Consider the following 21,418-nt stretch of genomic DNA (forward strand, 5'->3'; position numbering starts at 1 on the left):
GTACATATTCCAATTAAAAAAAACTCCTCATATGTTTGTTTGTGTGAATGTCCGTGAATATGCGATTCGAATGATTTGGTTTGCTCTTTCTCTCTCTCTCTCTTGCTCATTGATTGTGAATTCAAGTGGCAGCTGGCAGTGGCACAATTACAGCATATTTGGAAGAACGTGACATTTTTCTCCTATCCAAGTTAGAGCAATTTCTTTCTCTCTCTCTCTCGATCTCTCTCTCTCTCTCTCTCATATTTGAATGCAACTATATTTTACACACAGTGAAACTTTAAAGCGAACTTTAGGTCAAACCAAGAACTTTGCACTTAATCATACATGAAGCATTTATTTTGGAAAACGTTAAATTTAACATAAAAAAAGGTATTTTTTTAACATTTACTGCAAACCGTGTAAGCGTTTTCAGGCAAGTGTTAGATCAGTTTCCAGCTAACGGTAATGAAATGTTGATTTAACGTTTGATGTTAACCGTTTGCAAAAAAAACCAACTATGCTAATGTAAATCTGACGTTAAAAAAATCTATTAAATTATGTGTATGACTAATTGGCAGACTACGCAGTTTAGCATCTACCTGGTTGGTAACTATAAATGCTATTGGGAAAAAAAGGGAGCTAGCTACATATTCCCTCTCTAGCTCTGTTTTTTGTATTTTTCTTTTTTTTTTCCCCCCTTCTTTTTATAAGTGTTTAGTTGTTATACTGTTCAAAAAAAGAAACGCATAGTTGCTACTTGCCAAATTTGTTTTATTTTTCAAAAGAATTAACAGAAAATCCAATATTTAGATTATTTGTTTGAAATTTGGTATGGACACAGTTGAATGCACACACAGTTCATTTGCATCTTCAAATCAATCAGTCAATCAATACGATTGGGTGCCGAGGCTGTCAAGTCAGTAGGGGGTGTGACTGACTTGAGCAGCAACAACTGCCCGGCACCTTCTGGGCATGGACTGGATCAGATGCCGGATATCTTGCTGTGGGATGGTGTCCCACTCCTCCTGAAGTGCCTGCAATAGATCGCGGTGATTTGCCGGCGCTTCTTCTCGCCTGCACACACGTCTGTCCAATTCCTCCCAGAGGTGTTCTATCGGGTTCATGTCTGGCGACATGGATGGCCAGGGAAGCACCTGGACATGGTGGTCGGTGAGGAACTGGGTGGTGAGTCGTGCTGTGTGCGGGCGAGCGTTGTCCTGCTGGAATATGGCATCCTGGTCAGCCAGAAGAGGAAGGGCGTGTGGGCGCAGAATTTCCTCCACGTATCGCTGGGCAGTTATGCGCCCTTGGACGTGCACCAGGGTGCTCCTTCCAGCGGTATTGATCGCCCCTCACACCATGACGCCTCCACCACCATGAACGGGTGCCTCATCCACACAGTTGGGCGCGTAACGTTCGTTTACTCTCCGGTAGACCCTCCTCCGACCATCATGTCGCTGGAGCAGGAAGTAGGACTCGTCGCTGAACCACACGTGTCTCCAGTGATTCCGGACGGTCCAGCGAAGGTGCTGGTTGCCCCACTGCACTCGGTTCTGGCGATGGCGGCGGGTGAGGACAGCTTCTCTGTGAGGTCTGCGAGCTCTCAAACCAGCTTCTTGCAGGCGGTTCCGCACGGTCTGGTCCGATAATCGGTGTGGCCCGGGGAGAGCCTGGACAGAAGATGAGGCTGACAGGAAACGATTCCGGGGGTGGCGGAGCCGTATGAAGCGGTCGTGAGCAGCAGTTGTCGCCCTTGGTCTTCCCGCTCGTGGCAAGTCAGCAACGGAGCCAGTGGCTTGAAACCTGACCCACAGTCTAGTGATGGTGCTAGGGACACGTGGAAGTGCCTGGCGATTGCACTTTGACTTTGGCCTGCTTGTAAACGACCCAATGCAATTTGGCGGTCTTCTCTGCTCAATCGGGCCATCTTTCGTCGCTGAATTGTCGTCTGATATCTTTGTGGCGAACAATCCGCTTTTATGGGTTTTGGAAGACATGGTGAGAGCTCAATATTCCCCGAGTTTCACGAGATTACACTGAAGCATGACGAGTGGTCATGCCAAATGAGCAATTTTGACATTGTAGCCACTGATAACGCATGCGTCACGTGCAGAGCTCACTTGTGTCAATGGACGAAAGGTCGACGACCAGATAAACATTTTCTGCAGTTTGGTGGATATCCTTGTAGCCATATAACTAAATTAACCAAATATAACAAGCTATGCGTTTCTTTTTTTGAACAGTATAGATAGCAGGTTTGAATACCGTTAACAGCATGTTTTGTTCATGTTCTTAGTTTTGTTTTCTTCTCCGCTCTTTTGATTGTTTGTTTCATTATACATTGTAGTGTGTGTTAATTTCTTCCGTGTGCTTCTTTGTTGTTCTGTAGCTGATTTTGTTGCTGTATCCTGTATTTTGATTTTTTGTGAGGTCGAGTGGTGGAAGAGGAGTGGTGTGTGTGTGGTGGGGGGGGGGGGGGAGGGGGGGTAGGCACACAGTCATGAGCTTGTATGGTATGGTACGCGAGTAAAAAATGGCCACCGCACTGCTGCCAATCCGACTGGCAGTTCGTGCCCGTTTACCGAATAGTGCAGACAATCTTTTCAGTATCAACCAATTGTGTTTAATGCTTGCATAGCTAGCCATCAAACTGTTTCATTTTCATACTTGCTTCCTGTAGCTCCCCGAGAGGCTAGCCGCGAGCAAGTCTTGCCGAAAAGAAACAGTCACGTCAGTGATAGCCGGGTGTGCACATCATATAATGTGGAAGCCATTTGTGTCAATTTGACTGATCCAGTTCCAGGAAACTTCTTCTGCGTTCGTGGGCTACCCACGTACACTCGTGTTTTTGCACGAGTGGAATTTTACGTGTATGACCATTTTTACCCCGCCATTTAGGCAGCCATACGCCGCTTTCCGAGGAAGCATGCTGGGTATTTTTGTGTTTCTATAACCCACCGAACTCTGACATGGATTACAGGATCTTTTTCGTGCGCACTCGGTCTTTTGCTTGCGTGTTCACACGAAGGGGGATAAGGCACTAGCAGGTCTGCACATAAGTTGACCTGGGAGATCGGAAAAATCTCCACACTTAATCCACCAGCCGGCTGCGGCCGGGATTCGAACACTTAACCTTCCGATTAAGAGGCTGACGTCTTACCACCCTACCACATCTATTCCAGGAAGCAATTGGCTTACCCCAACTGGGTTGCACAGTTCCATACATTATACAGTGGAACCCCCTTTTTAAGACCTACAAATAAATCTGAGAAAATCTGGTCTTACAATTAAGGAAGGGCGTACATTTGCAGATGCACTTTACACTGACAATATGATAAACCAAAGTCTTAAAAAGGGAGAAGACTTAAATCTGGGGGTCTCAAGAGGTGCATGGGTACCACTGTACAGCACGAGAATGAACTAAAACAAAAGTACAACACAACACACACTGCAGTGGTACCTGTAATCTGAGGTCCCTCGGACAAGATGACATGTTTTGTGGTCCTAGTAGCTGCTTTAAAACGGCCTTTACGAAAAATATGTCTGAAATATAACTGAAATGTAAAGACAAGTTTGCTAGTCCCAAAGTTCTCCTCTGTTCACAGGTACCACTGTGTATTCAAATTGTTCTCACAAGTGCGGTGTCATGCTTTTAACCACATCAATTTATTCTATTCAGCTGCATGGTTATCAGTCGAAAGAAATGGAAAAAAAGTATAAAATCCCAAGGACAAATCAATACCAAGATCAGTACAGAGTGTTTGACTTTGAGCATAAAATAAACACATCTGAATAAGAGGCAGGTTTTTATGAACACAGAAAAAAATTATTAAGGCTGTAAAACTGAACAGACACGGAACACTTGTAAAATTGAAATTAAAGAAAATATCAGCACAAGCAGACTAAATCACACACACACAAACACGCACGCACACACTCAAAGTAAGTGTCAGCTAAGTCCTAATGCTTTTGAAAAAATTATTTGATATGTAATTATTATGCTGCAACTGAAATAAATGCATCAATGAACAATGTGTTCAAATTACCACCCCTGTTTACACCGGCCGTAACCCTGATCCCCTCCCTAGCTAACTTTGTTCTGCATTAAAACGTGCTATTCTCAAGAAACCTTTAACCCAGCTGTCTAATTGCATTGGACCTGTGCACGTACTGCACACTTGATAGCTATAGTTTACATAATCATGAATGGTTTTTGACTCAAGTATCTAAAATACCCTTAAAGATGCTAGGATGCTAAGGAAATAGCGTGCTGCGTGGGTGTCAAAGACAACAACCGTCGGATCCACTATATCTGAACAATTGTAGCATTGCTTCAGTAAAGATTTAATAACAAAATCATTTAACAGCAATTTAAATTAAAAAAGATATGACATTAACCGTAACACCAAACAAGAAGGGCAAAGCCCATACGACTCACATGCTTGACCTTGACCTTTACATGACCTTGACCTTCAGGGTCAAGGTCAAATAACTAAACCTAGCAATGACATCATACACTAAGAACTGCTTTACACATTTTTCCTACCAAAATACATGTGACCTTGGGTCAAGGTCATCCAAGGTCATGCAACACAAACTGTTAATTCAAGACATAGGAAGTACAATGGTGCTTATTGGCTCTTTCTACCATGAGATATGGTCACTTTTAGTGGTTCACTACCTTATTTTGGTCACATTTCATAAGGGTCAAAGTGACCTTGACCTTGATCATATGTGACCAAATGTGTCTCATGATGAAAGCATAACATGTGCCCCACATAATTTTTAAGTTTGAAACAGTTATCTTCTATAGTTCAGGGTCAAGGTCACTTCAAAATATGTATACAATCCAACTTTGAAGAGCTCCTGTGACCTTGACCTTGAAGCAAGGTAAACCAAACTGGTATCAAAAGATGGGGCTTACTTTGCCCTATATATCATATATAGGTGAGGTATTCAATCTCAAAAACTTCAGAGAAAATGGGAAAAATGTGAAAAATAGCTGTTTTTTAGACAACATTTATGGCCCCTGCGACCTTGACCTTGAAGCAAGGTCAAGATGCTATGTATGTTTTTTGGGGCCTTGTCATCATACACCATCTTGCCAAATTTGGTACTGATAGACTGAATAGTGTCCAAGAAATATCCAACGTTAAAGTTTTCCGGACGGACGGCCGGACGGACGACTCGGGTGAGTACATAGACTCACTTTTGCTTCGCATGTGAGTCAAAAAACACAATCTGCCGTCATTACTTTTTATTCAAAACACACAAAAGCTGCCTGAAAGATACACAATGTATTGGGAAAAAAGATTTGAAGAAAACAAAACAGACTGGCACCCCTGTTTTAAAAAAGGCCTTAACAAATCAGAAAACAATCAGATCTTAAAGAAATTTGCTGCTGATCTGTACAGGAAATTGCACCGGTTTAACATCATTTATTCCCCCCTCTGCTTCTTTACCTCTGTAAACTTGTAGGGGTAGTTATTTTTCGATAATGACCCAGCAACCAAACAAATAACGACCCAGCAACAGCCTGAATCCTCGATAGTGCAATGGGTTGAGAAGTTGTTCTGTTTCGGTACTACTTTTTGCGACTGAAAAGTTCCGAACGCTCTAACGTACGAAGTATACATCTCTGGAGCAAACAATACAAACATACCGCATTTAAATTAACAACTACAGGCCTGAACACATGAATCTTCATATAAAATCCATGAGTTCGGTTGTTTTCTGAATCTAGATTTGCCGTGCTCAAACGTTCATCACAAGCAATTTCCCGCAAGGCAAGTAACTCATACTTTGCCTAGCGACAAGAGTAGTTCCCCTTCTTTTCACTCAGTTTCTTCGACAACAGACTGCAATCCGACGGTCAGTTTTCAACAATATTTCATTTAATAAACAGATCACACGCAACCAAATGCACACATCTCATCAATTTAAACAACATAAAGCGGTTTCATACACTATTTTCCCCAGAAAACTGAACTTCATACAGTTTTTAACGTTGGAACACGGGTGCAAAAGTTCGTCTGCTTGTCCCATTTGACGAAAGAACATTATCCTAAGCGATACCAAAACATATATAGAACACACAATATCTGCCTTTGCCGCCACAGCAGAATAACAGCATATCTGTGTACTTGATTTTAGTCCAAAATAGGAAAACTGACAAGAAGTGTTAACAGAATGGAATGATTTGCACCTAACCATACAACCGCGCATTAATCGATCGCCTGCGCAGGTTGACTGGTTGAGTGAATAGGATTCGATCAAACTTTCGCAAAAAACCTCCTCTTTTCTTTGAATAACTGAAGAAAGGAGGAATAAAGAGGTTACACACCTCGTCTCAGTGATTATAAAAAATAATGGTCTAAGTTCGCGGTCATGAAAAAGCTCGCTAAAGCTCGCATTTTTCCTGATCCGCTAACTTCGACCATTATTTTTAATAATCACTGAGACTCGGCGTGTAACCTCTACATATACTTTTGGCGTTTGCAGTAATTCAACTAATTTGTTTGTCAATAATGTACACGCAATGTCCTCACGCTAGAGCAGAACCAAGTATGTAGCTAACATAACATGTGTAATTGTAATATTTCATCATTGATGACATTACTGCAGTAAACCGCGCCATAACAAAAGATAAAATTGGAACACAAAGGCGCTTAAAAATCTCTGTAAAACAACATTAAAAACACACTGGCATTTTATGTTTATAACTTAATATTGACCAACCAAAACCTTTCATGTCACATATTCTTTGGTAAAAATTATGAACAAAAGGAGGAGGTGGCCTTGTCTTTGGAGGGGCCTCTGCAGTTATTGCAGTTTAGTCACTGTACAAACAAATCATGTTTTCTATCATCAGTCAGAAGATATAAAGGACTCTTTTATGTATAGGTCTGTATAATACGTTTTTCCCCACAGTAAACTGATTTCATCTAATCATCGTTATTTTTTTGTTTATTTGTTGCTTAACGTCCAGCCGACTACGCAGAGCCATATCAGGACGAGGAAGGGGGGGATGAAGGGGGCCACTTGTCAAGCGATTCCTGTTTACAAATGCACTAACCCATTACTTGTGTCCCAGCAGGCTTTAGTAAAACTAAATTAATACCTACTGGAAGATTACCAGTTTCCAGTATGTTAAAATAGGCTTAACCTATCTACTGCTGGACTTACATCAGAACACTAACAGATTAAACTATACATGAATCGCGAGACAAGCGGCAAGAGAAGAGATTTTTGGAAAAAATACAGGTGAATGAGCAAGAAGGCAGAAAAAAGAAAAGAATTCATGAAGAAAAAGAGAGCATGACAGGAAAGAGGAACCAAAAATCTACCTAACAGCAAACTAGAAAGCTCCTGCGGTTCCAAAAACAGGAGGGGCCTTTAATTTCATAACCGCAGTGCCCCACTGCGGGAATCATCGTTATTAATCATGAGATTGCAAATTATGTCCCAATATGTTGAAAACTACCGGCACGGTTGACCTAGTGGCAAGGCGTCCGCCCCGTGATCGGGAGGTCGTGGGTTCGAACCCCGGCCGGGTCATACCTAAGACTTTAAAATTGGCAGTGGTAAGGTGTCCGCCCCGTGATCGGGAGGTCGTGGGTTCGAACCCCAGCCGGGTCATACCTAAGACTTTAAAATTGGCAATCTAGTGGCTGCTCCGCCTGGCATTATGGGGTTAGTGCTAGGACTGGTTGGTCCGGTGTCAGAATAATGTGACTGTTGCTGTGCTGCGACTTCTGTCTTGTGTGTGGCGCACGTTATATGTCAAAGCAGCACCGCCCTGATATGGCCCTTCGTGGTCGGCTGGGCGTTAAACAAACACAAATGTTGAAAACTGGTTTGCACCAAGCATTTAGGAAAGAACCCCTGCAGTTACAGCACCGTCCATTCTGGGTGATGTGGTCTCATTCTACCTTATCAGTAGTTTGGTAGCGTATAAGTGCCAGTAGGATTTTTGAAGTGTTCTGCAAATAATTAGATATAACTTAATTCTTCCAATAATTTTGGATATTTAGCCAGTTGCTAAGCTTTGTTCAGCCTTGGATAAAGGTTGCCTTGCGACATACTGGTTCGTTCCAAGGAACTTTATGCGTCTTATAAGAGAGTCTCACAAGTTAGAACTGGCTCATGGCAATCTCATAATATCACACATTGATACCATAGTGGAGCGCCCTAGATTAATAGCCCCATAAAGTTTACGTCGGGCGAAGCTTTGCACTGACTCCATTGCGGAATGGTCAAATTCTACCACATTAAGCATAGCTACTAGTACTAAACAAATACTGTGCATGGATAATAAATACTGTGTCTTGGCAGAAAAGCGTAGAGCAAATAATTTTGACTATATAAACGTGTGCAATCAATTAATGGACACACAACAAACAAATGCATACAAATGCACATTGCAGATTTTGACTGCATTCTTGACTATAATACGTGTACTGCAAAATACAGGTGCACACTAAACTAGATCGAGAGCCAGTCTTTCAGGTACATGTAGCATATCATGCTAACAAAAACAAGTCGCGTAAGGCGAAATTACTACATTTTAGTCAAGCTGTGGAACTCACAGAATGAAACTGAACGAAGTCCGCCGCTAGTGCAAAAGGCAGTGAAAGGCGCTGTAGCGGTTGCGCTGTGCTTAGCTTGCTTTACTGTACCTCTCTTCGTTTTAACTTTCTGAGCGTGTTTTTAATCCAAACATATCATATCTATATGTGTTTGGAATCAGGAACCGACAAGGAATAAGATGAAAGTGTTTTTAAATTGATTTGGAAAATTTAGTTTTAATCATAATTTTTATATTTTTAATTTTCAGAGCTTGTTTTTAATCCAAATATAGCATATGTATATGTTTTTGGAATCAGGAAATGATGAAGAATAAGATGAACGTAACTTTGGATCGTTTTTTACAATTTTCAGATTTGTAATGACCAAAGTCATCAATTAATTTTTAAGCCACCAAGCTGAAATGCAATACCGAAGTCCGGCCTTCGTCGAAGATTGTTTGGCCAACATTTCAATCAATTTGATTGAAAAATGAGGGTGTGACAGTACCGCCTCAACTTTTACAAAAAGCCGGATATGATGTCATCAAAGACATTTATTGGAAAAAAATGAAAAAAAATATCCGGGGATATTATACCCAGGAACTCTCATGTGAAATTTCATAAAGATCAGTCCAGTAGTTTAGTCTGAATTGCTCTACACACACACACACAGACACACACACACACACCACGACCCTCGTCTCGATTCCCCCTCTACGTTAAAACATTTAGTCAAAACTTGACTAAATGTAAAAATCACATGTTTTTTCAAATCACAAAGCACACACACACAGCCATGTATAAAGGCTAAAATAGTAAATCATTACTGACATGGTATTATGCATCAAAATATTCTTATTCTTCTTCTTCGTTCATGGGCTGAATAGTCCCACGTTCACTCATGATTTTGCACGAGTGGGTCTTTACGTGACATGACCGTTTTTCCCCCGCCATTCAGGCAGCCATACGCACTTTCATCCCTTTCTTTCTCAGATCCAATCAAAACAACTGTATCATGGCACATAACAAATTGATAACATTAAAACAACTTCAGCAAGCACTTTCATAACTTGGTATTTTCAGATAACAAAAAGAGGAACATAAAACATAGTTAAAGGAAGAAAACTATACTCGAAAATTTTTAATTAAATTTTCATTTGATTAATATACTTACCCGAGTCACATATTAGCATTGACGCAGTCGAGATGCTAGGTAGACTGAAAAACGCTATCCCGTCTATAGTATAAGGGAAGCAACCCAAGCAAAAAAGTAGCAAGCTTGCTACCCTGGGTTGCCTCCCGTAGCGTGCATCACGCCACAGATCTCGTACCAAATACGAGACACCCTCATTCGACTTCTAGAATACAAAGAAACTAAAAGCGGGGAAGGTGGGAGGGAATTACCTATGTGACTCGGGTAAGTATATTAATCAAATGAAAATTTAATTAAAAATTTTCGATTAAATTACATATTCTTACTCCGAGTCACATATTAGCAGATAACTCCAACAAGGTGGTGGGTAAGATCAAAAAGTTCAAACTCACTCTAAAGTTCTGGAGAGACAAAAGCCAGCTGCCGCCAAGGAAGGAATGGGCCGAGACCCATCCTGACAGAGGGCAGCAATGTCTGCAGAACCTGATAAGACAAAATCCTAGCGCCAGAAGCTGTGCGCAGGACATCATCCAAACCCCATAGGCCAAAAGGCCAAGGAGGAGGCCCAGGCCCTGGAAAAGAGCTCGGGCCGAGCCGAGGGAAAGATAGCATAAGCTATGACAAGGCGGAGGGCAAGAAAATCCCTTGCCAAGAAACTGGCCCACTGCCAAAAGTCAGGAAAGGATCCCGTGAGAAAGCAACCACTGACTCACTCTAAACCCTTGCCAGGAACTGGCCCACTGCCAAAGGACAGAAACGGACCGAGAACCACCCTGATTGACAGCCGAGATGTCTCTCAGGCAAGAAATGCGAAAGACAACCTCAGAGAGCCAGTAAGCTGTGCCCAGCACTTCTTCCAATCTTCTGAACCGTAAAACAGTCCGGAAAAGGACCCCAGTCTTGGATAAACCCGACCAAGTAGAGGGAAGGACAAGCTGCCCCCCCCCCCCCCCCCCCTTAAATGGAAGGAAATGCTAATGGCCTGGAAAAGATCCGTGCGTAAGGTTGCCGGCTAAGCCCTGAAAAGGACCGACCCTCACGGAGACCATAAGGCAAACATGCCAAAGTAAGAAAACTTTGGGATGGAGTGAGGCCCAAAGGCCGTTGAGAGAACAGTCAGCTCCGGAAGAGTGACCAAACTCCAAACCGGAAAGAGAGAGACGCCTGAGTATCAAGTACCAGGGTCCACCTCAATGAGCAAAACTCAAGGGAGACGGTCACCAGTCGTCCCATGCCCATCCCTGCGCAAGCAGAGAGAGGGGTAAAAAAGGGGACGAAGCGACCTAAGGTAGTGCCTAAGCACCGCAAATGCGGACCCGCAGTGGCCAAATCCTAATGTGACCGGAGACCGGAAACAAAATGACAAAAGCCAGCGTGATCGCAGAGCAGACTGCTTGTAGGTAATTGAAAATGAATCAAAAAACCCGAAACAGAAAGGACGAAGCTGGTAAGAAAGACGGAAAACCGTGAAGCGAACCAGCCGTCAGCCTCCCGAGACCAGAGTTCTCAGTAATAGTCATAGTTGCAAGTGAAGAAGGGGTGACCAGGCCGGAAGCCCAACCCGGCAGAAATCGTCCCAACTCACATCATGCAAGCATGATGGAGAAGAGGAAGAGACGAAATCCGCAGTCACAAGAACCAATTGCCAAAGTCGCAACACGACAGGCAGGAGACTATAACACAGGCTAAGGCCGAGAGCCTTGCTGCCCGTAGGCCGGCCATCGCACCAAAGTACTCAAAGTACACAGGCACAGTAAGAAACCAAAAGTTTCGGCCGCCGAAAAAGATGCTGGCCTAGAGGCCAGCACCGAGAAAACTGGAACATTAGCTAGACCTCTGCCCAAAAGGGGAGGAGTAGCCAAAAAACCTGAGAAAAAGTGACAAGCCAAGAATGACTTCTCAAACATGCATTGCCCAGACAATGCCCCCTCAGAAAAATCTGAATGTTACTTCCGAGGCCAACTCAAGTGAACCCTAAGTTTGGACGAAACACCAGAACGCGTCTGATCGCTAGAGAAAGACAAAGTCAGACTCGGCGAAAGACAAACCTGGACCGAGTCCAGAAGCTCGTGGCAAGAGAAAACGGGGAAGCCCAAAGGCAGAAACCCCCCTTTAAACGGAAATCGACCTCTCAGCACCCATACGCTGGGAAAGAGAAAGAATGTCGAAGCCCGAAGCCACAAGCACAAGGAAAGCAACAACCACAAACTCCAACGGATGAAATGGCTGTTGCTCCCGCCGAGGCTAAAACCCCGAAGCCCTAAGGCCGGCTGTTGTTTCAAAAACCCAGCGTACCTATGACGGCTGTGGAAGAAACAATCTCACCTGAGCTGAGGACGTAGGCCGCTTAGGCTGAGTCCGCTTAGGTATAGCCTGCTTAGGAGCGGCCTGCTTTTGCTGCTTTCAAATTGAAGCTCAAAAGAAGGGAACCGCTGTTCTCTGTTGGTCTCAATCCCCTGCTTCTGGCATGAGAGGCCAGGCTGCCGGAGAGAGACCGTCCACCAAGGATGACGAACTGAGAATGTTCCTTGTCGACTCCTCAGAAAACCGGGAGTGGGCAAGAAACAAGTCCCTTCCGCACGAGACCGCATGGAAATAGTGCAGAGAGGACAGCCTCATCTGTGCCTCGTCCACCCTTGTAAGTGTGGAGAGGAGTGAGACACTTCCTCCGCGTCCTGCCCTTTACTAAGGGGAAAGGGCGCCAAGGAATCTGCCAAAGCGCGAGAAAGCGCCCGCAGGAGAGTCTCGGAAATGGAACTGAGTTCCAAAAGTTGTCAGCCCCCTTCCTCAGAGAATAGGAGATTCTGCCCATAGAGCGGCAGAACCGAATCCTTCCTCAACAGCTTCGTAAGAAGCGAAAGAAGTTCCGGCGTGACCGGAAACGGTGCACGCGGACGGGGAAAGGCCAACAGGCGGCTACGAGACGACCTTGGCCAAGGCAACTTCCTCTGGTCCGCTAAGGGGACGAAGGAGGAAGCCTGCGCAGGAGCGGCAAGGCATTCCGATGCCAGCTCCGAAGCTGAACCCTGAGGAACCAGCAACGAAACTGACGCCGGAGGCCACCCCCTGTCGAAGAGGGGGGCTCGGCGAAAAGGCAAAAAGGTGAAAGCTACAAAGGGCGATTCTTCGAACCAGAAGTAGCTGCTTCCTCTTTGCCAACCGAAGTCCTTCCTGTTGGCAATCGATTGTGCTCATTCCCTAACTGAGGGGAGGATGAGAGGAATCAAAAACCAAGGAAAGTGGGAGAGAGGAGCTAGCGGCCACCACCGGAGTGTGTGGATGCTGCTGTCCCGACAGAGGCAAGAAGCCTGTATGCCCATAGGGCAAGCCTTGTTCGAAATTCACCGGTGACCAAACGGAAGCAGCGGGAACTGAACCGGAAAATCCGGGAGGAGCCGGAAGTGCGGCAGCCACAGCAGCGCTATGCCAAAGCTGGTGCTGAGCCACCTACGAGCTGAAGCTCGGAACCCAAAGGTAGGCCGTAGGCCGTAGGCCAGAACCGGAAGTGACAGTAACCTGTGCACTACCCGCTTGACCTACCCTCCTGCCAAGGCCGGAAGCGAAGCTGCCGGAAATGGCTGCCGTGCAAAGGGCAAAGCTCAAACCGGAAAAGGCCATGGGCTGCCCACACACCGATGAACTAACATTTCCAGCCGGAGCCGGAATAGAAGCTGTCGCGGACGACTGCGTACGTATAGCGCAGCTCAAGCAGGATGGGATCATTATTTGTCCACCTTCCAACGAGGCACTACTTCCGTGAACCGGAAGTGCCGCTGTCGCGTACGACTGCCGACGTAAGGCAAGGCTCGAACCGGACGTGACAGTAGCCTGTGCACTAACCAGTGAACCTACACTTCCGGTCGGAACCGGAAGAACAGCTGTCGCGGGCGACCGCTGTCATAGGACAAGGCTCGAACCAGACGTGACAGTAGTCTGTGCACTAGCAAGTGAACCTCTACTTCCGGCCGGAGCTGGAAGCGGCTGCCGCGAACGACTGCTGACGTAAATTCGGAAGCTGGCCAGAGCCGCCGAAGGCAGCTGCTCCTCGTACACGGACCCGAAGTCCGAAACGCCACCTGAAGGGGACGGCTCATAGCCAAAAGAACCCGACAAATGACGCTGCGAGGGAAGGCCGTAAGCCGAACGCCCATCCTGTTGGCCATCGATGAAACTCGCACCCCTGACTAAGAGGAAGATGAGAGTCACCAACAACCGAAGGCAGCTGACGAGAGGAGCTAGCGGCCACCACCGAAGTGGGTGGCTGCTGCTGTCCCAACAGAGGCAAAAAGCCTGTATGCCCAGGAGAACCACCGTATTCGAAATTCACCGGCGACACAACGGAAGCAGCGGGAACCGAACCGGAAACTTTAAATAGGGAGGAGCTAGCAGTCACCACCGGAGTGGGTGGCTGCTGCTGACCCAACAGAGGCTGAAAGCCCGAATGCCCAGGAGGACGACCGAATTCGAAATCCACCGGCATCCCAACGGACGCAGCGTGAACCGAACCGGAAGAACCGGGAGGAGCTGTAAGAGCAGACGCCACCGCATAGCTATGCCATGGCTGTGGAGTCTGCCAGCTACAACCCGGGAGCCCTAGGCCGGAACCGGAAGTGACAGAGGACTGTGCACGACCGGCTGGACCCACACTTCCCGCCAAGGCAGGAAGGGCAGCTGCCGGAAACGGCTGCTGAAACTGGGCAAAGCTCAAACCGGAAGGGACCATGGTCTGTCCGCATACCAGTGAACCAACACTTCCGGCCTGAGCCGGAAGAGAAGCTGCCGCAAACGACTGCTTACGTAGTTCGTAGCTCAAACCGGCAGGGACCATGGTCTGTCCGCTGTCCAGTGAACCACTACTTCCGGCCGGAGCCGGAAGGGAAGCTGCCGCGAGCGACTGCTTACGTAATTCGTAGCGCACACCGGCAGGGACCATGGTCTGTCCGCTGTCCAATGAACCACTACTTCCGGCCGGAGCCGGAAGGGAAGCTGCCGCGAGCGACTGCTTACGTAAGTCGTAGCTCAAACCGGCAGGGACCATGGTCTGTCCGCTGTCCAGTGAACCACTACTTCCAGGAACTGGAAGTGCAGCTGCCGCGGACGGCTGCTGCGAGCACATACCTTGCGGCGACCGTATCCCAAAAGGGACCTGCTCAGGTGCACTCCCGCAAGCGGGAGTCACCGAGCGCCGGCCGAGAAGAGAAACGCCTGCAGGCTGGACAGGTGATCCGGAAACAACAGGAACACAGGAAGCCAACGACCGAGGGTCGCACACCCCCGGGAGGGAGGCAGAGCTGGAAACAGGGTCCGTCCGCGCCATCTCTGTACGCACGAGAGTCCGAATTTCTGGAATCAAAGAGGACAAAAGGCTAGCCACAAGAGTGCCAGCCTCCGGCACAGGTACCGGGGTTGAAACGGACGTGGTAGCGGTCAAGCCCGCCGCACGCGAGCCAGACGAAGTTTCCTCCGGCGCCGAAATGGGCACCGAAAAAACGAAGTTAGTCTTCGGGTCAGAAACGTGAACCGTGGGGTTCCTAGCCGAAGAAGTAGAAGCCGAGGACTTAGGTTTGCCAGGGCCTTTGCCCTTACTCTCGGCCTTAGCCGCTCGCTTTTTCTCACTATCAGACATGATGTCACGCGAGAAAAACAAACTACTGAAAATACACAAGTCTCTAGGACGTAAAACTTCAGCAGAATAAACTAGCACAAGGTACAAGTTACAAGCAGGTAATAGTGCTACTGGTCGACGCTAAAAGTCCGAGCACGGACCCAAACCAACCAGCAAAAAACACCACGTGTATGCGAAAAATGGCGACCAAAATGGCGGCCACGGCAACAAACTACCGAGCAAAATTCACAAGTCCGCGGACGAGAAAATTCTCAGCAGAATGGCAATGCAAACAACAACAAAATGGAACAATCTCACCGCTAGAAACAGCTATGAGCAGACGGGGAGCCGAGGCTGGTGGGTGTCAAGCAGACAGCAAACAACAGCCTAGGAGCGAAATCAAGCACGACCTGTCTCTCTGGCTGAAAGATGTCGAATGAGGGTGTCTCGTATTTGGTACGAGATCTGTGGCGTGATGCACGCTACGGGAGGCAACCCAGGGTAGCAAGCTTGCTACTTTTTTGCTTGGGTTGCTTCCCTTATACTATAGACGGGATAGCGTTTTTCAGTCTACCTAGCATCTCGACTGCGTCAATGCTAATATGTGACTCGGAGTAAGAATATGTAATTTAATCCCCTTTTTAAAGCAGCAAGTACATGTAATTCTTGCATTTACATAGCTAAATGACCACACTCAAAATTTAAATCGAAAGTCAAAAACGAAACAAGATCTGTATCCAGCAGCTGGACATTCTATTACAACACTCAGGTGAAAATAACAGACAAGCAATTACAACAACAAAACAAGAAGAGCAAACGCTCGATCGAGTCACTTTCGCAGTTCTAAATATTATATGAGGCATCAGATGGACAGGAAGAAATTGCTATTCACAACACAATACAGATGTAAATAATTTGATGTAAAGAATAATCCTATAAAGTTTGAATCAAATCCGATGAATAGTTTCAGAGATATGATATTTCAATTTTTTTCCTTCAAGACATACCTGTGACCCTGAAAAAGGTCAAAGGTCACCAAAGCAGACGTCAAAGTGTAGAGGTCACTGGGAGTCACGTTCACATAAAATTTGAGCCCGGTCACTTTTATAGTTTCCGAGAAAAGCCCAACGTTAAGTTGTGTGTTGCCGAACAGAAAAGGCTAGTTATCTCCCTTGTTTTTCTGATAACGTTCGTAAAAGGCTACAGATGTAAATACTTTGATGTAAAGAATAATCCTACAAAGTTTCAATCACATCCGATGAACTTTGTCAAAGATATAAAATGTCTAATTTTTCCTTTGACGCTGACCTGTGACCTTGAAAAAGGTCAAAGGTCAACGAAACCATCGTTAAAGTGTAGAGGTCATTGGAGGTCACGACTAAACAAAATATGAGCCGGATCGCTTTGATAGTTTCCGAGAAAAGTCCAACGTTAAGGTGGTGTCTACGGACGGACGGCCGGCCGGCCAGCTGGCCGGCCGGACAGACTAACACTGACCGATTACATAGAGTCACTTTTTCTCAAGTGACTCAATAAAAATTCTGCATATTTGAGAGAAAAAATATATGCATAACTTTGCAAACCAGTACACTTTCTTTTCTTTCTTTATTTGGTGTTTAACGTCGTTTTCAACCACGAAGGGTTATATCGCGACGGGGGGAGGGGGGAGATGGGATAGAGCCGGCCACTTGTCAATTGTTTCTTGTTCACAAAAGCACTAATCAAAAATTTGCTCCAGGGGCTTGCAACGTAGTACAATATATTACCTTACTGGGAGAATGCAAGTTTCCAGTACAAAGGACTTAACATTTCTTACATACTGCTTGACTAAAATCTTTACAAAAATTGACTATATTCTATACAAGAAACACTTAACAAGGGTAAAAGGAGAAACAAAATCCGTTAGTCGCCTCTTACGACATGCTGGGGAGCATCGGGTAAATTCTTCCCCCTAACCCGCGGGGGGGAACCGGTACACAATGATGGATCGAGGTATGTACATGCTGTCATTGCTGTCCTGACCTATTCCTTACCTCTGTGGGACAGATTTATTTTAAACTTTAAAAGCACTATGAGTTAACAATTCGACTGTCGACCATCATCTTAATTCTCATGGCCAGGCTTTTGCATGGGATAAGAACATGATCCTTTCTTTTGGACACGTACGTACCAACAATCAACAGCCATCAAAGTAGACATATTATAGTTTAATGAAGAAATTTCTTAACAGGCATTAGCGGCTATCCTCAACATTAATTCATTACAAAATTGTCCTTTTGTGCATGATATAGAACGGATGTTAACTCTATGTACGTGTCCAGGTGGAGATAATATGTTCTGATCCCAATGTAACAGTCTAGCCAGATCTCAGATCGTGAGCCACTGTTTTCATGGGGAGGACTATTACAACAAATCTCAAGGGAGATCAATTTTAGTTCGTTATATCAGTAATTCGCTGTAGAGTTTTCAACTCTAAATGGCCTCAAGACAAGTTTTCCCACTCACCTTCAAATGATCGTCCCATCGATCTTTCCTTGGAGAGTACAATCTCTGCATGTTTTCAACAGCTTCATAATATAATCCATAGAGAGGCATAGTTCAAATGTTCACTTTACTGTAATTTTAGAAGTAAAATTTAAAAAGTCGTGTAAAAGCATGTACCGTATTTTCCGGGTAATAAGGGGCGACTTTTTTCCTGGAGTGTATCAAAATAGGATAAAAATCAAAGAGACCGCCTGAGTACCAGTCAAACAACTGGCCATGTTTCCTCTCTAGACATCAAAGAAACTGACCGCCCATAGGTTAAACTCGGTCACTGACCCGGTGCAGGGAGTGCTACCCTGGCCATATTTCCTCTCAAGACATCAAAAAGACCGCCGCCCCCCCCCCCCCCCCCCCCCCAAGTAAAAAACTGGGTCATTGACCCCGGGAAGAAGGTCCTGTCTGTTGACAAGGCCACCCAGCTGTCACAAAGGACCTGCCTTTGATCTCAGCACACACCAGTGTTTCTTCTCAGGCATGAAAGGAGACCGACTCAGTCCTAGATCATAGATAAAACTCGGTCATTGACCCCGGTCCAGGAAGTGTTTCCTCTCTCAGATATGACAGGGGAACCACCTCTCATAGCTAAAACTGGGTCATTGACCCCTGGGAAGAAGGTCAGTGTCTATGATAAACAAGGCATCACAATGGACCTGCCTTTGATCTGGCCGCACACATATTTCCACTCTGTATTCTTCCTTTGATCTGCGGCTTATTTTCATTCTTCGACGGTTTGTTACCGGTATACTTTTACTTGTGTTTGTGTATTTTTGTCTTTGGAGACAATTATTGACATCAGTTCGTTGTAGCCTTGTGACTTTTAGAGACAAAATGGCTCTGGGGCGATGAAAACGTGTTTGTTAAAAGAGGGGTTCGTTATGCAAATGAGTTCAAAAGGTTCGATGTAGCCGGAAAGTAACAAGTAAGAAATAGAAGGCTGTCTGCCGGGAAATCAATGGCAGTTCGTTAAAAGCGGGATTTCTTTATAACCGGGTTCGTTATAGCTGGACTCCACTGTACATATAAGTCCATTGGGGACTGCCTCAATTCTGTGTCGAGCTACCAGAACCAGAAACATGATTACATCGTAAGACAAAACACATTAATTGGCACATTAACAGAAATAGAAATTAGTGAATGCTTGTGCTTTTTATTTTTAACTCCTGGGCTGTGGGTTGCAAATGCTTGCCCTTAGACTCTTACAACTTTGAAATGGAATGATACAGCTGCCATCCACACTGTAATTCAACCCAGATGCATGCCACAGTTAACATGGGTCTGAACATTTTGGAAGGCCGGGGTCCAGGGGCCTTAGCGGCTCCGGCAGGGGGCAGGGGCAGCGCCCTTGTTGGAGGGTCTAGGGGGGCAGCGCCCCCCAGCCAAAAATGAATTTTAGCATTATAAGGAGCGTTTAGGCGGCCTCTCCTGACTCTAAATCTTAGAACAGATAAGCTTTTTAGAGATGCATAATATATAAATCTTGTAAACTTGAAGGTATTTTTAACTGACCAGCTGAAAATGAATTTCAGCAATTCAAAAGGGGCTATTATGAGCCTCTCCCGGCTTTAAAACTAAAAACAGCAAACAAAAAAAGAAAAGGGGGGGATAAATGCACAAGATCAAAAACCGCTATACTTGAAGGTGTTTGTCAAAATCAAAAACCTCTATACTTAGAGCTGCACACAATTAAAAAATCTTTTAAACTTGAAGGTATATTTGTATATATAACCAGCTGAAAATGAATTTTAGCAATTTAAGGTGCTATTTGAGCCTCTCCCAGCGAAATACCACTGGTTCATAGATCAGGAATGCAAGTTTTCTCTACCCCACACCACTGAAGGTCTCTGAATACCTGCAAGAAGCCTATATAAAGATGTGGGTGAGCTAAGTTTTCAAACAGATGGTAACCAAGATGCCACATTCCCCAAAATGACATGACAAGCCTCCCGTAAACCATTACAGATACTGTCAGGCTTTTACACACAGTACAAACACCCTTCCATTTGAACGCTCACCAAACGGGAACATCTTAGGTGCCCTACGTAAAGAGCGAGCAATTTTTAAAGAATTAATTTTGCGGATTGTCTCAGAGACAATCGGACCGTGGTGCGTTTTGGCGCTAGACCTAACTTTTAAAATCTAAATAATAAATTGACAGCTTGTTACACAAACATTCTTAAATCATAAAAGAATTCTTTTTTCATCAAGACAAGATCAGTACAATTCGAAGTTTTGAAAGTTTGAAAAAAGAAAAGCCCGGAAGCAGGGTCACGCAAGGTCGTGGTTCTCGTAGCAGACGACGGTTTATGCCTATCGCCAGTTCCTCTGAACAGTCAAAAGCCATCGCTAGAATTCTTGTGAACCACAGCCGTTTGTTTCGTGCATAGTCAGAGGTACATAATAACGTGCTATTGCAGATAAGCTCACATCGAGTCGCATTCAAATTACTAACTGACGACTACATTGTAAAAAAGGGAAACTGGATCACACGGGTTCACGATGGCTCAGGGGTAAGATAAACCACGCAAAAATAAATTCTTTGAAAATTGCTCGCTCTTTACGGAGGGCACCTAGGATGTTCTCAAGCGGTGAGTGTTTAAATGAAAGGGTGTTTGTACTGTGTGTAAAAGCCTGACAGTATCTGTGATGGTTTACGGGAGGCTTACTGTGCCTTTAACTGTCCCTTTAATTAACAGACTGAGCATTGCTAGAAGATGGCTGAAGGGTTAGTTCATCAGTAGTGACCATGTGTCCTTGAGAAGACGTTGTGGGCCCAGACTCAACAGAATCAGTTGACACAACTGTTCTTGGAGTAGGGGTGTCTGACAACTCAGAGGAACCAGCAGGCGGAGTACCTGATACAACTGTTATTGGAGTAGGGGTGTCTGACAACTCAGAGGAACCAGCAGGCGGAGTACCTGATACAACTGTTATTGGAGTAGGGGTGTCTGACAACTCAGAGGAACCAGCAGGCGGAGTACCTGATACAACTGTTATTGGAGTAGGGGTGTCTGACAACTCAGAGGAACCAGCAGGCGGAGTACCTGATACAACTGTTATTGGAGTAGGGGTGTCTGACAACTCAGAGGAACCAGCAGGCGGAGTACCTGATACAACTGTTATTGGAGTAGGGGTGTCTGACAACTCAGAGGAACCAGCAGGCGGAGTACCTGATACAACTGTTATTGGAGTAGGGGTGTCTGACAACTCAGAGGAAACAGCAGGCGGAGCAGACTCAGGCGTTGCTTGCCGTCGAAGAAGAAAGGAAGAGGTTGTTATGCCTGATCCAGTTTCTGAACCTGCTGGCTGTTTATTGTCACTGCAAAAAGAAAGAACAAGCCGCGTGAAGAGATATAGAAACATTTAGTCAAGCTGTCAGCATCAAAGTAACATATTAACACCAAAAATCAGTCATCGCCGAGACTATTTTAAGATAGTCTCGACTATATATACCACACCAAAAGACCCAGACCGGTGACGCTCGTCTCCGCGTACCTATTTTCTGTAACTCTGAGCACATATTTAGAGTAAACATATCATATGTATATATTTTTGGATTCAGGAGAAATT

The 21,418-nt window shown here is 45.3% G+C and overlaps 1 long non-coding RNA gene across 1 annotated transcript in view; it reads right to left on the reverse strand.

Moving 5' to 3' along the window:
* Positions 1–3,626: 3,626 nt before the first annotated feature.
* The window catches only part of LOC138973372 (uncharacterized), an 88,761-nt gene continuing 70,969 nt past the window's right edge, over positions 3,627–21,418 (reverse strand). The window contains exon 2 of the long non-coding RNA XR_011457993.1: positions 3,627–4,543. This is a non-coding gene — a long non-coding RNA (uncharacterized lncRNA). The remainder of the gene's footprint in view (positions 4,544–21,418) is intronic.

Source organism: Littorina saxatilis, linkage group LG8, assembly GCF_037325665.1.
Source record: "Littorina saxatilis isolate snail1 linkage group LG8, US_GU_Lsax_2.0, whole genome shotgun sequence".
Classification (NCBI taxonomy): Eukaryota; Metazoa; Mollusca; class Gastropoda; order Littorinimorpha; family Littorinidae; genus Littorina; species Littorina saxatilis.